The sequence below is a fragment of the Trichosurus vulpecula genome, chromosome 4, assembly GCF_011100635.1.
Source record: "Trichosurus vulpecula isolate mTriVul1 chromosome 4, mTriVul1.pri, whole genome shotgun sequence".
Lineage (NCBI taxonomy): Eukaryota > Metazoa > Chordata > Mammalia > Diprotodontia > Phalangeridae > Trichosurus > Trichosurus vulpecula.
The window spans coordinates 281793488-281805738 of NC_050576.1; the positions used below are offsets into that span (position 1 = coordinate 281793488).

Genomic DNA, 12251 nt, shown 5'->3' on the forward strand with positions numbered 1-12251 from the left:
TCCTTTCTGGATATACGTTCGCCTCTTTCCCTCTACACCTGCACATCACCATGCCTATAATAAAAGCAATTAAGCAAAACCAGCCCCAGCTGAGCCAGTCCTTCTGATGCATTTGTGATATCACTGCCTCCTCCTCCATCATCTCCACAAAGAGAAAGGGAATATGGTTCAGCATTTGTTCTCTAGGACCAAAATGCTTTGCTCTCTTTTTAGCACCTTTCCCTCCATTTCCCAAGTTAGTTCTGGTTTAAGATAGACTTCCTGTATTTGGCAACTATTTAAGATCATGGGACTCACCCACTTTCCTCACATTTGGGAAAGAAGAAAACTGAGTGCTTAAAGAGGAAGGAAGTAGTGAGTCCCTTAGTCATGAAGCAAATTTGTGATACTGTCAGGGTGAGAATCCAGATTTCCTGATTCCTCACCCAATGAGACCTTGGTCCTCTTTCCCATTCCATCACCAACTTGTTGTGTGACCATGGGTAAGTCACAACCATTCTGGGACTCAGTCTCCTTACTTGTAAAAGGGACTACAGCTAGGTGACTTCCTCCAGCACTAAATCCAATGAGTCTATACTGAGGAGAGTAGGAGGGTAAAGACATGGACCCAGGAGAGAGGGTTCACAGAGCAGTCCCTGGCATATTTTCCATCTGCCTTTGCCCCTTTCTCCTCCACTTGGAATTCTTTATCAGAAAATGTGTATGGAGTTGGGAGTAGGGCTGGGAGAGAGGGGGATTTCTCAAAATAACAAAGAAGTGAGACAGTATTTATAAGATTCGAGGAAGATACTTCCTATTCTCCTTCTCTCCAGCCTTCACCTCCAACTGGGGTTCAAGGCCTCACCCCTGCGACCTTGGATTCATTTTAGTGAGATTCCCCATATATCTTGCCTCAGATGGACTACTGGCCACCATCATTGAATGCTGCCTGGAGGGTACCCTTGACTCTGCCTTCCTATCTCTAGCTCTGAGAAAAGTAAAGAATCCATACTACCATTCCTGGAAAGGACATGTCAATCATTTACTTTACAACTCCACCTGCCTTCCCAGTCCAGAACACCTTTCTCTGGCCACCACTCCCCTACAAATGTCATCTTCCCCTAAATTCAAAAACCAGAAAAACAATTTATACAATACAACTTTGTAAGGGTAAACAACTTCCAAAGACAAAAACTCTAACTCAATAACCAACTATGAGTATAGAGGACCAATGGTGGATGAAGTATGCTCCCCACCTCCAGAAAGAAAAGTAAAGGATTCAAAGTACAAAAAGGAATATTTTTTGGACATGGCCAATGGCAAATTTGTTTTGCTTGCCCATATATATTTTTCCCCAGTTGGGGGAGAAAAAGAAAATAGACTTTTGATAATTAAAAAAAATAAAATAAAATTTTAAAATGTTTCCTGAAGACAAAGACTGTCTTGTTTACTTGTATTTGTACCCCTAGCTCTTAGTACAATAAGTACTCAATAAATGCTTTTTCATTCATTCATTAAAGCTGCATAAGATCTTAAAGATTATCTTTAAAGATCCCACCTAAAACAGACATGGGAGGCAGCTTCTTCCCAGATTTTGATTTTTGGTTTAAGGCGCTCTCCCTCTCCACCCCTCTATCCACAAACTCCTCCATTCCCCTCTCCCCTTTAAAAAAGTATGCCTTTGGGTCTCTCTGGCCAGAAACTCCTTCCCTAGGAGATCTGTTCCTTTGGCTCTATTATTAAATCTTTTAAAATGTAAATAGTCCTGAGAGAAGTATTAATCCATTAAGGTAAAGCATCACTGGTGCCAGTTGCTTTTTTGGGGCAGTACTTAAAAAGAATAAATTGTATTTTTCCCAATTACATTTAAAAACAATTTTAACATTCATATTTTAGAATTTTGAGTTCCAAATTCTCTCCTCTCCCTCCCTTCCCTCCTCCCTCCCTGAGGTGGTAAGCAATTTGACATAGGTTACACATGTGCAATCATGCAAAACATATTTCCATATTAGTCATGTTATGAAAGAAAACACAGACCAAAAAAGACCACAAAAAATTTTTAAAAGTGAAAAGTAGTTTGCTTCAATCTGTATTCAGACTCCACCAGTTCTTTCCCTGGAGATGAATAGCATTTTTCATCATGAGTCCTTTGGATCCCAATGATCCTCTTAGATCATTGTATTGCTGAGAATAGCTAAGTCATTCACAACTGAGCATCATAGAATTTTGCTGTTACTGTTTACAATGTTTCCTTAGTTTTGCATACTTCACTTTGCATCTGTTCATGTAAATCTTTCTAGGTTTTTCTGAGAGCATCCAACTCTTATACACAATAGTATTCCATTACAATGATATACCACAACTTGTTCAGGCATTCTCCAATTGATGGATAGCTCCTCAATCTCCAATTCTTTTTCACCACAAAGAGAGCTGCTATAAATATTTTTTTATAAATAGGTCCTTCTCCCACCCTTTTAAAAATCTCTTTGGGATACAAAGTTAGTAGTGGTATTGCTGGATCAAAGGGTATGCACAGTTTGGTTGCCCTCTGGGCATAGTTCCAAACTGCTCTTCAGAATGGTTGGATCAGTTCACAGCTTCACCAACAGCGCATTATATCCCAGTTTTCCCACATGCCCTCCAACACTTATAATTTTCCTTTTTTTTTTGTTATATTAGCCAATCTAATAGGTATGAGGTAATATTTCACAGTTGTTTTAATTTGCATTTCTCTAATCGATAGTGATTTAGAACATTTTTTCATATCACTATAGATAGCTTCGATTACTTCATTTGAAAGCTGCCTATTTATATCTTTTGAGGAATGACTTGTATTTTTATAAATTTGACTCAGTTTTCTATATATTTGAGAAATGAGGCCTTTATCAGAGATACTTTGTTGTAAAGATGGCTCCCCAGCTTTCTACTTTCCTTCCTTCTAATCTTGGTTGCATTTGGTTTTGTCTGGGCAAAACCTTTTTAATTTAATATAAACAAAATTAACAAATTTACAGCTTGTAATGTTCTCTATCTCTTGCTCGATCATAAATTCTTCTGATGGGTAAACTGTTCCATGCTCCCCTAATTTCCTTATGGTGTCACCTTTTCTGTCTAAATCACGTACCCATTTTGCCCTTATCTTCCTATCCAGTGTAAGATGTTGGCTTCTACCTAGTTTCTGCCATATTGTTTTCCAGTTTTCCCAGAAGTTTTGTCAAATAATGAGTGCTTGTCCCAAAAGCTTGGGTTTGGGGATTTATCGAACACAAGATTACTATGGTCACTTACTACTATATATTGTGTACCTAATCTATTCCACTGATCCACCGCTCTATTTATTATTATTATTATTAATTTTATTATATTTATTATTATTATTGCTTTTTACTAATGTGTCCTGCTATGGCCACTTTTTTTTTAGTTTTGGTCTTTGATAATCCTACCCAATAATAATGATAATGATAATGGCTAAAATTTCTATAATGCTTTAAGATTTAGGAAGGGCTTTATGAATATTATCTAATTTTATCCTTAGAACAACTCTGGAAGGTAGGTGCTATTATTTTACTCATTTCACATATAAGAAAACTGAGGTAGACAGAGATTAATCTACTTGCACAGGGTCACAGAGTTAATAATCATCAGAGGCTGGATTTGAACTCAGGTCTTCCTGACTCCAGATCTTGAATTCTATCCTACCTATCACTCTGGTAGGGAGAGGGGTATTGCGGAAATTGTCATAGAACCATCCTCCCCATGTGGTGGGAGTGGAGGGTGTGCATGGCAAAAGGTCACGGATACATCCAAATCTACCTACCCGAAGTCTTGTTCCTGATCCCACATCTGTCTTCCTTTCTTTGCTCTGCTCCCTTTAATGTCCCCCTCCATAATTCCTACTCCTCTTCTCATTTGGATGAATTGTGTCATCTCATTCTCAGGAGGAAAAAATGGATCTGGAGCTAAAAATACATAAAATGTCTATTTTTGTTTTTGCTACTGTTAACTAGCTGTGACACCTTGGACAAAGTCTTTCCCCTCTTGGTCCTCAGTTTCCTCATCTGTCAAATGAGTAGATTGGACTAGATAATATCTAAAATCCCTTGCAGCTATATTCTATTTTATAAATTCTTTGATGTCAGATTTTTTTTTTGTTTTCAATGTGATTAGTCAGTCAACAGCATGTATTAAGGTCCTACTATGTGCCAGGCACTGTGCTAAGTAAAAGTCCCTGACCTCAGGGAGTTCACAATCTGATGGGGGAGACAACAAACAAATAAATAGGTACACAGTGAGCTATACACAGAATAAACAGGAAATAATTAATAGAGGAAAGGCACTAGAATTAAGAGGAATTGAGAAAGGCTTCCTGTAAAAGATGAGATTTTAGTTGGGACTTGAAGGAAGTCAGGAGGTGGTGATAAATGGAGACAGTATTTCAGGCATGGCCCATAGCCAAAGAAAATGGCCATGGTTGGGAAATGGGCCTTGCTTGAGAAATACAAGGACAGCAGTGTCACTGGGTGGAAGAGTACATACACGTCACAGAGTGTCAAAAGACTGGAAAGGAGGGTGTCAGGAAGAGGTTATAAAGGACCTTGAATGGGAATCAGGATTTTGTATTTGATCCTGGAGGCAATAGGGAGCCACTGGAGTTTATTGAGTAGGGGGTGACATGCTCAGATCTGAGCTTCGGGAAAATCATTTTGGTGACTAAATGGAGAATGGATTGGAGTGGGGAGAGATTTGAAGCAGGCAGACCCACCAGCAGGCTATTACAATGGTCCAGGCATGAAGTGATAAGGGTCTGCACTAGAGTGATGACAATGTTACAGGACAGAAGAGAGATTCAAGAGATGTTGCAAAAGTGCAATCACCTTTGCAAATGTAAAATCAATTGTTGATTATGTACATTGTTTTCCTAATGTCAGATCATCTTTGCACTCCTAGTATAAATCAAGCTTGTTAATAATGAATGATATTTTGGATAAATTGCTGTAGTTTGACAGGATTTTGTTTTAAAGAAATTGAATAGATATTCATGAATGATACTGGTCTGTGGTTTTCTTTCTGATTTATTCTTCCCTGACTTAAGTGTTGAGACCGTATTTATCTCATAAAAGGAGTTTGGTAAGGTGCTTTTTTTCAACAATAACTTGTGTAGTATTGCTATTAATTGTTCTTTTATTTATTTATTTTTGGTTTTAGTGGCAATTGGGGTTAAGTCACTTGCCCAGGGTCACACAGCTAGTAAGTGTCTGAGATCAAATTTGATCTTAGGTCCTCCTGACTCCAGCACCCATACTCTAATTGTGCTTTCAAAGTTTGATAGAATTAGCTTGTGAAACAAGGCCAGGGAATTTTTCTTTGATAGTTAGTTCTAGCCCTCTTCTGAGACTGGATTATCTAAGATCTCTACTGGATATTCTGTTAGTTTGGGGATTTTTGAAAGTGGTCCTTTATTTAATTTAATTTTTTGTGGTCTCCATTTTGTGGGTGTATAACTGTGCATGGTAAGTTCTGATCATTCTTATTGTTTCTTCCGGTTTTGATGTGATTTGACCTTGCTCATTTGCTATTTTGCTGATTTGATTTTCTGCTCTTTTTTTAGTAACAACTGTCTTTTTATTTTTACATTAAATTTTTCTCAATGACATGTAAACAAAAAATTTTAACATTCATTTTTAAAAATTTTGAGTTCCTTCTTTCCCCTCCTCCCTCTTTGAGAAAGAACACAGTTAAACATAGATTGTACACGTGCAGTCATGCAAAACGTTTCCATATTAGCCATGTTGAAAAACACAGTCAGAAAACCCCCAAGAACAATAAAGTTTTTTTTTTTGAAGTATGCTTCAATCTGCATTTAGCTGCTCTCTTCTTTTTAATTAGGTTGGCTAGATGTTTATCCATTTTGTTAGTCTTTTCAAAGAACCGTCTTTCTATGATCTTCTAAAACTGCCTAGGCACTATCCCATCTTTCTCCCCTCTTGGGTCAACTCATTCCGCTTCCTTTTAGATTTAATGTCTAAACCTCTGGACACTCCCCCCATCTTTAACTCCCCAAATTCTGGGAACCAGCAGACTAGTCTGGGATGGTGCAAACTGGGGTGGGTAGGAATGGCAGGAGGTGTGGGGGAGGAAGGTGGAGTAGATTTGGCTTTTCTTCATCTTGGGGCAGAAGGCTCAGGAGCAAGGGTAGATTGGAGCTGAGTGGGTGGGGAGAACTAGTTTTTAGGCAAAGGAGGAGGGTAAGCTGCTGGGTTGAGAGGCACAGTGGCTGAGATTGGTAAGAGGGAGGAATTTAGGGACCAAGCAGGAGGACAGGAAGCATCACTGGACGTGACTGTGCAATGTTGTTACTCAAGAGAATGTCTGTCATTGTCTCCTTCCTGTGAGATATGCACACAATTTCCCCATCAGTGTCTTGGTCTCTTGGAAGAGGTTGGAGACCTTGGCATAGAAAGGAAATGTCTTCTACACCTTTGCATTCCCCCTACAAGTTCTAAAGTGACTAACACAGTTCCTTCCACACAGAGAGAAATGGATATATAATGGATATATATATATATGTGTGTGTGTGTGTGTGTGTATATAATATATATATATATATATATATATATACACATGGATTGACAGATTAATATCTTGTATAGACTGTATCCAGCTTACAAATACCTGTGCTCCAAAAGTGCTTCTGTAAGTCACCTGTCTAGCTCCCAGAATGCATTTTCCCATGGAAACAGAGTTAGATAGAATGCTTAGCTTCCCAAGCTTTCCCTATTTCACCTTTAATGTATTTCACAGAACTTAGTTGGAGGACCTTGGAAATTGCCTAGTTCATAATGATGGGGTGCTTGGGTGCTTGTGCTTAGACCCTAATTCTAACATCACATTTCTCCCTAGCTTCTGCTTGGGTGCCTGCGTCTGGACCCCAATTCCAAAACCACATCCACTTCTAAAATCACATCTCTCCCTAGCCTCAAAATACTGTCTCAGACAGTTCCTCTCCAGTTCTAGGGCAGCATGCCTTAGCAAAACAATTATCCCTCCTTCCTGATACTGTGGCCAACTGCACCTATAGAATTTATTGGACTCCCTGTGTATGCTAATTGCCTGTGCACTGGGCCATAATGATATTTACTACTTACTGAGCTTACTGATATGTATCCTAGACATAATCTGATGTATACTCCCTTACATTCATCTTGTCTAACAAGACACTTGATGAGAGTCACCTGGATATTTCTAGTCAACCCTGACCGTTAGTTGACTTAGTGATGTTTCACAGTCAAAACCACACCCCCAGGTAGCCCCCACCTTGGGCTATTTCCCAGTGAACTCTGGGTAAGATACCTGCACAGTAGATATGAAAAGTACATGTTCCTTTAAGAACTGACCACCCCTTAACCACTCCCTAATCCTACCCCAAAACACCTAATTGACATGTTTCACCCCCAAATCTTGTATATAAACTTGCCCTGAACCTCTGTAAGGTTGCAGGTTCCCTAAGAACTCTTGCCCACTGTAAAGTGTAATAAATCTTTGCCACCTTGACTTGAATAGAATGTTTGACTTGGAGTCAGGAAGACCTGAATTCAAATGTGCCTCAGATACTTTCTAGATATGTGGCTCTAAGCAAGTCACTTAATCTCTCTGTTCCTTAATTTTTTCATTTGTAAACTGAGGGGACAGGACTTGATGACCTCTAAAATTCTTTTCAGATCTAAATCTATGATACTGTAAGAGAAAAAGGCCCTGGAGTTGTGGGTTGTCTTGGTTTCATGTGTGAGCCTCATCACCATGGTTCTCTTAAGTTTCTACCAGTCTTCTTGCAGACATTGTGTGTATTTGTGGGAGGGTACACACCAGGTTTTAGGTGTGTGTTTTGTAACTACTGTTGTCAATATGCCATATCAATGAATGCCTTTGATAGGAGTTGACTTTGTCTACTAGCTGATTGTTAATTAGAAAACACACCGGGTGGGGGCTTGTGAGCTATAATTTTAAAAGAATGGCCACAGTGTACAACCTTGAACCCCAGGTAGCAGTCACCTTCTGGGGACCCAACCTGTGGCTATGGGTACCAAGTTAAGGAGTAGCCCACAAGGACTGTTATACTTGTAGTTACATATATGTATAGGATTTACATAGTTACATATATGTATAGAATCTATATTCCTTGAAGGCAGGGACTGTTTAATTTCTATATTTGCATTCCTATTACCTAGGGCTGAATCAGGTCAAATTTTCAGTATGAGCATTTACACCTTATAAATTGGCCAGTGGCTACAGATCATGGCTTGATTTATTTTTTTGCTGAATGTCTAGACTTAATAAAGTAATGGAGGAAATGTTAACTTTTTTTTTTTTTTTTTTTTGCAAAGAGCCAATTGCCAAGCATTTACCATTGTACCCTCTCCCTCCCCTTTCAGGTACCTACCATACAGTAAGCACCGAATAAATGTTTATACTTTTCGTCATTTGCCTTGCACTCCAAATGCCTCTTCCTCTGAGAGGCCCACTTTGATTTAGTCCCAGAGAAGTGCACATCTCTGTCTCTGGAGGTAATCTGAGAGCCAAGGTCACATCAAATGAGATTTAAACTACCCTCAATATGAATAAGAGAGAGGAGCAAGAAAGATCCTTCCACTGAAGAAGTGTGTCGGTAGGCAAAATGGCCTTTGTTGTCTTTGAGTGACTCAGTTTATCTCATTGAGCCTTGCTGGGTGCTGGGCCTGCTACTTCTCTTCCAGGGCAGGAAGCCCAGAGACCCATGCCTGGGAGCAGAGAACTTCCTGTGTGACGATTCATGGGGCTGGCTGAGGGGAGGTGTTAACCTAGTCTACGTGGACCTGAACCTCCCAGGGTCCTAGGGGGAGGGGCCAACTCAAGAACCAATCAGCCCTGGTCATTCAGGCGGCGCTTGATGATATCAAAAACTCTATAAGAGGAGAGAAGACAGCTTGAAGATCCCCTTTTTGGTTGGAGCAGCAGCGGGAGCAGTAGTGAGCGTGACTCTGGGCCAGCCCTTGGGCTGAACCTAGATGTTGGTAACTGTGAATTGTATTGGGTCTGTCTGTTGATATTTGTAATTTGTTTGTATTTTGTTCTGAAGTTCGGGGTGCTGGTTTTTTCCCCCAAACTAAATGAATATTCTAAAGTTCAGGATGCTGGCTGTTTTTTCCCCTGAACTAACTGAATGCTGGATTAAAGTAAGCTTGTCAACCCCTTCACCGTGCTTTCCTTGGTTAAGCAGATAAAAAGAACCTGTGTGTTCCCGGTGTGCTGGCAGCCTCCTGGGTGCTGGCTGTGGGTGGATCTTACACCCCCACAGAAGCTGCTAGCCGGATTGTTAAAACAAGAAGGAACAAGCATTCTTACTTACTCTTTTTCTCTACTTGGACCTCTGTCCTTAAGCTCTCCCCTACCTACCTTCCCACCTATGACTTGAAATAACTACTCCCCCACAATTTTACTCTCTACTTCCAAAGTGTTAGTTGCAAGGTGGGGTAAGATGGGAAAGGAAATCTCTATTCGGTATCAACGGACTCTCTCCTCTCAGTGGAGAGATAGGGAGATGACAACATTGGATGCTGATTTTGCTTATCTTCTTATATGTTACAATAGGAAGGATTCAATGGGAGACATCAAGACAGTATTTCCGAAATGATAGGGGCATAAAAAACAAATGGTATCAATAAAACTTTAAAAATTAATTAATTAATTAATTTTTTTTAATAGTTGCAATCAATTTATTAAAAGAGATGATTGGTTAGGCATCTGCAATGGTGACTTCAACTTCTACACCTGGTTCAATGCTGATAGAAGTGATCTGTTTAACAATTTCAGAAGGACTGTGCAAATCAATAAGGCGTTTGTGGATTCTCATCTGGAACTGATCCCAAGTCTTTGAACCTTCACCGCAAGGAGTTTTTCTAGTTGTGATCCGAAGTGTCTTGGTGGGCATTCAAACAGGTCCCTTCACTTTCAAGTTCTTGTCTTTGGCTCCTCTAATTAGGCCAGCACACATTTTCTCGAGTGATTTCACATTGCGGCTGATGAGGGTGATCCGGATCCGGTGAATGGCCACTTCGGGCTCCACAAGGGTCTTGCCGGTGTCTTTGAATGCCATGACAGTGGAGCGGCTTCCTGACCGACTTATTCCTTGGTGAGAGTGAACAGTGGTGAGTCAGGAGGAGGAGAGGCACGGACTGCCAACTCCACGCGGCTGCAGCGGCAATACCTTCATCAAAGAGCAAAAATTAATTTAAATAGAAATAAATCAGGACCATGTTAAAAACAAATTTAAAGTAGGTTTTTCCAGAAGAAAAGGGGCCTGGCCACTTTAAAGAGATAGAACAATTTCCAGCCATAACAGAGCCAGGTTGTAAAAACTGCAGGGCTGTTTTAACAATCCGGCTAGCAGCTCCTGTGGAGGCATAAGATCCCCCCCACAGCCAGCACCCAGGAGGCTGCTGGCACACCAGGAAAGCACAGGTTCTTTTTATCTGCTTAAACAGGGAAAGCACGGTGAAGGGGTTGACCAGCTTACTTTAATCCAGCATTCAGTTAGCATACAGACAACATTCATTTAGTTCAGGGGAAAAACGCCAGCATTCAGTTAGCATTCAGTTAGTTTAGGGGAGCATACAGACAAGCATCAAGAGACAGACCAAATACAATTCATAGTTACGAACATCTGGGCTCAGCCCAAGAGCAAGGGCTGGCCCAGAATCACGCTTGCCACTGCTCCCAGGCCAACTGGAAAAGGAAAGAGGACTCTTCAAGCTGTCCTCTCCCCTCTTATAGAGTTTTTGACATCATCAAGTGCCACCTGAATGACCAGGGCCGATTGGTTCTTGAGTTGGCCCCTCCCCCTAGCGTAGACTAGGTTAACGCCCAATAGGGCGTGGCTCTGGAGTCAACACCTCCCCTCAGTCAGCCCCATGACTCATCACACAGGAAGTTCTCTGTTCCCAGGCATGGTCTCTGGGCTTCCTGCCCCGGAAGAGGAGCACCAAGCCCAGCACCCAATGAGATAAACTGAGCCACCCAAAGAAAACAAAGGCCATTCTGGTCACAAGGGCTAACAGAAAGGAATTCAGCATTAATTGAGCATTTTTCAACAAAATTAATTTCTTTTGGTTTTTTATATTATTTCTTTTATTTTATTTATGTATATTATTATTATATTATTATTATTATTTATATTGCTTTTTATAGCACTTGCACTCCCTAATGTACTTCTTCTCTGCCTCCCTTTTCCAGGGAACCATCCTTTAATGTTAATTGAATATTGATAAAAGAGAGGAAAGAGGCCTGAGTATCCTTTTTATTATTGTCATTCAGTCATTTCATTCACATCCAACTCTTCGTGACCTCATTTGGGGTTTCCTTGGCAAAGACACTGGAGTGGTTTGCCATTTCTTGAGTACCTACAGAGTGGTTTCTAAGAGTAATCTCTGCTTAGGGGAAGGACAATCATGAGAAACAGCATCATTCCTGATCCCAAGTTCTTTGGGGCTTCAGCCACCAAGAGAGGACAAAAAAGGGGTTTTCCATCCTGACCCAGAAGGAACTATTCCACAGGGTTCACTGTAAGACACTGAGGAGCCAACTTAGGGGTTATCTTTGACTCTTCACTCCTCCAGCCTCTCGTACCTGATCAGTTACCACGTCCTATCTATTAACCTTGAAAACATTTCCTGCACATTTCCTTTTCCCTATTTTTGCTCCCACTACTGCAGTATAGACCTCCATTTCCACCTGTTTGCTCCAGTTCCACCTGCCTATCTTATTAGGTGATTGGGTACCCTAGTGGATAGAGCATGGACTTGGAGTCTAGAAGGTCCTGAGTTCAGAATCCTTCATCAGACACGAGCTGCGTGATATGGGGCAAGTCACAACCTCTCTCAGCCTCATTTTTTCGTCTGTAAAATAGGTATAATAGCACCTACTTCACAGTGTCATTGTGAGGACCAAGTGAGATAACATTCATAAAGTGTTATATAAATGCTAGCTACTTTAAGTATCTTCTATAGAGGTCTTACTTGCCTCCAAGCCTCCTTCATACCCTGGTGCCAGCCTCTACTAAAACATATTCAATGGCTCATTGCAATGACATTAAAGATCAGATTCCTTTACCTGGCATTCAAGGTCCTCCACAGTCTAATGCCTCCCTATCTTCCAAGCCTTATCTTATCTTCAGCCAAACTCGACTACTTGTCTTGCTAAGAGAGGGCTTTGGCAAGCATTGTGTTTGCCAAAATGCTTTA

General features: G+C 40.6%; 1 pseudogene; it reads right to left on the reverse strand.

The window, feature by feature from the left end:
- Positions 1-9746: 9746 nt before the first annotated feature.
- On the reverse strand, positions 9747-10219 carry LOC118848192 (annotated as a pseudogene).
- Between the last annotated feature and the right edge of the window lie 2032 nt (positions 10220-12251).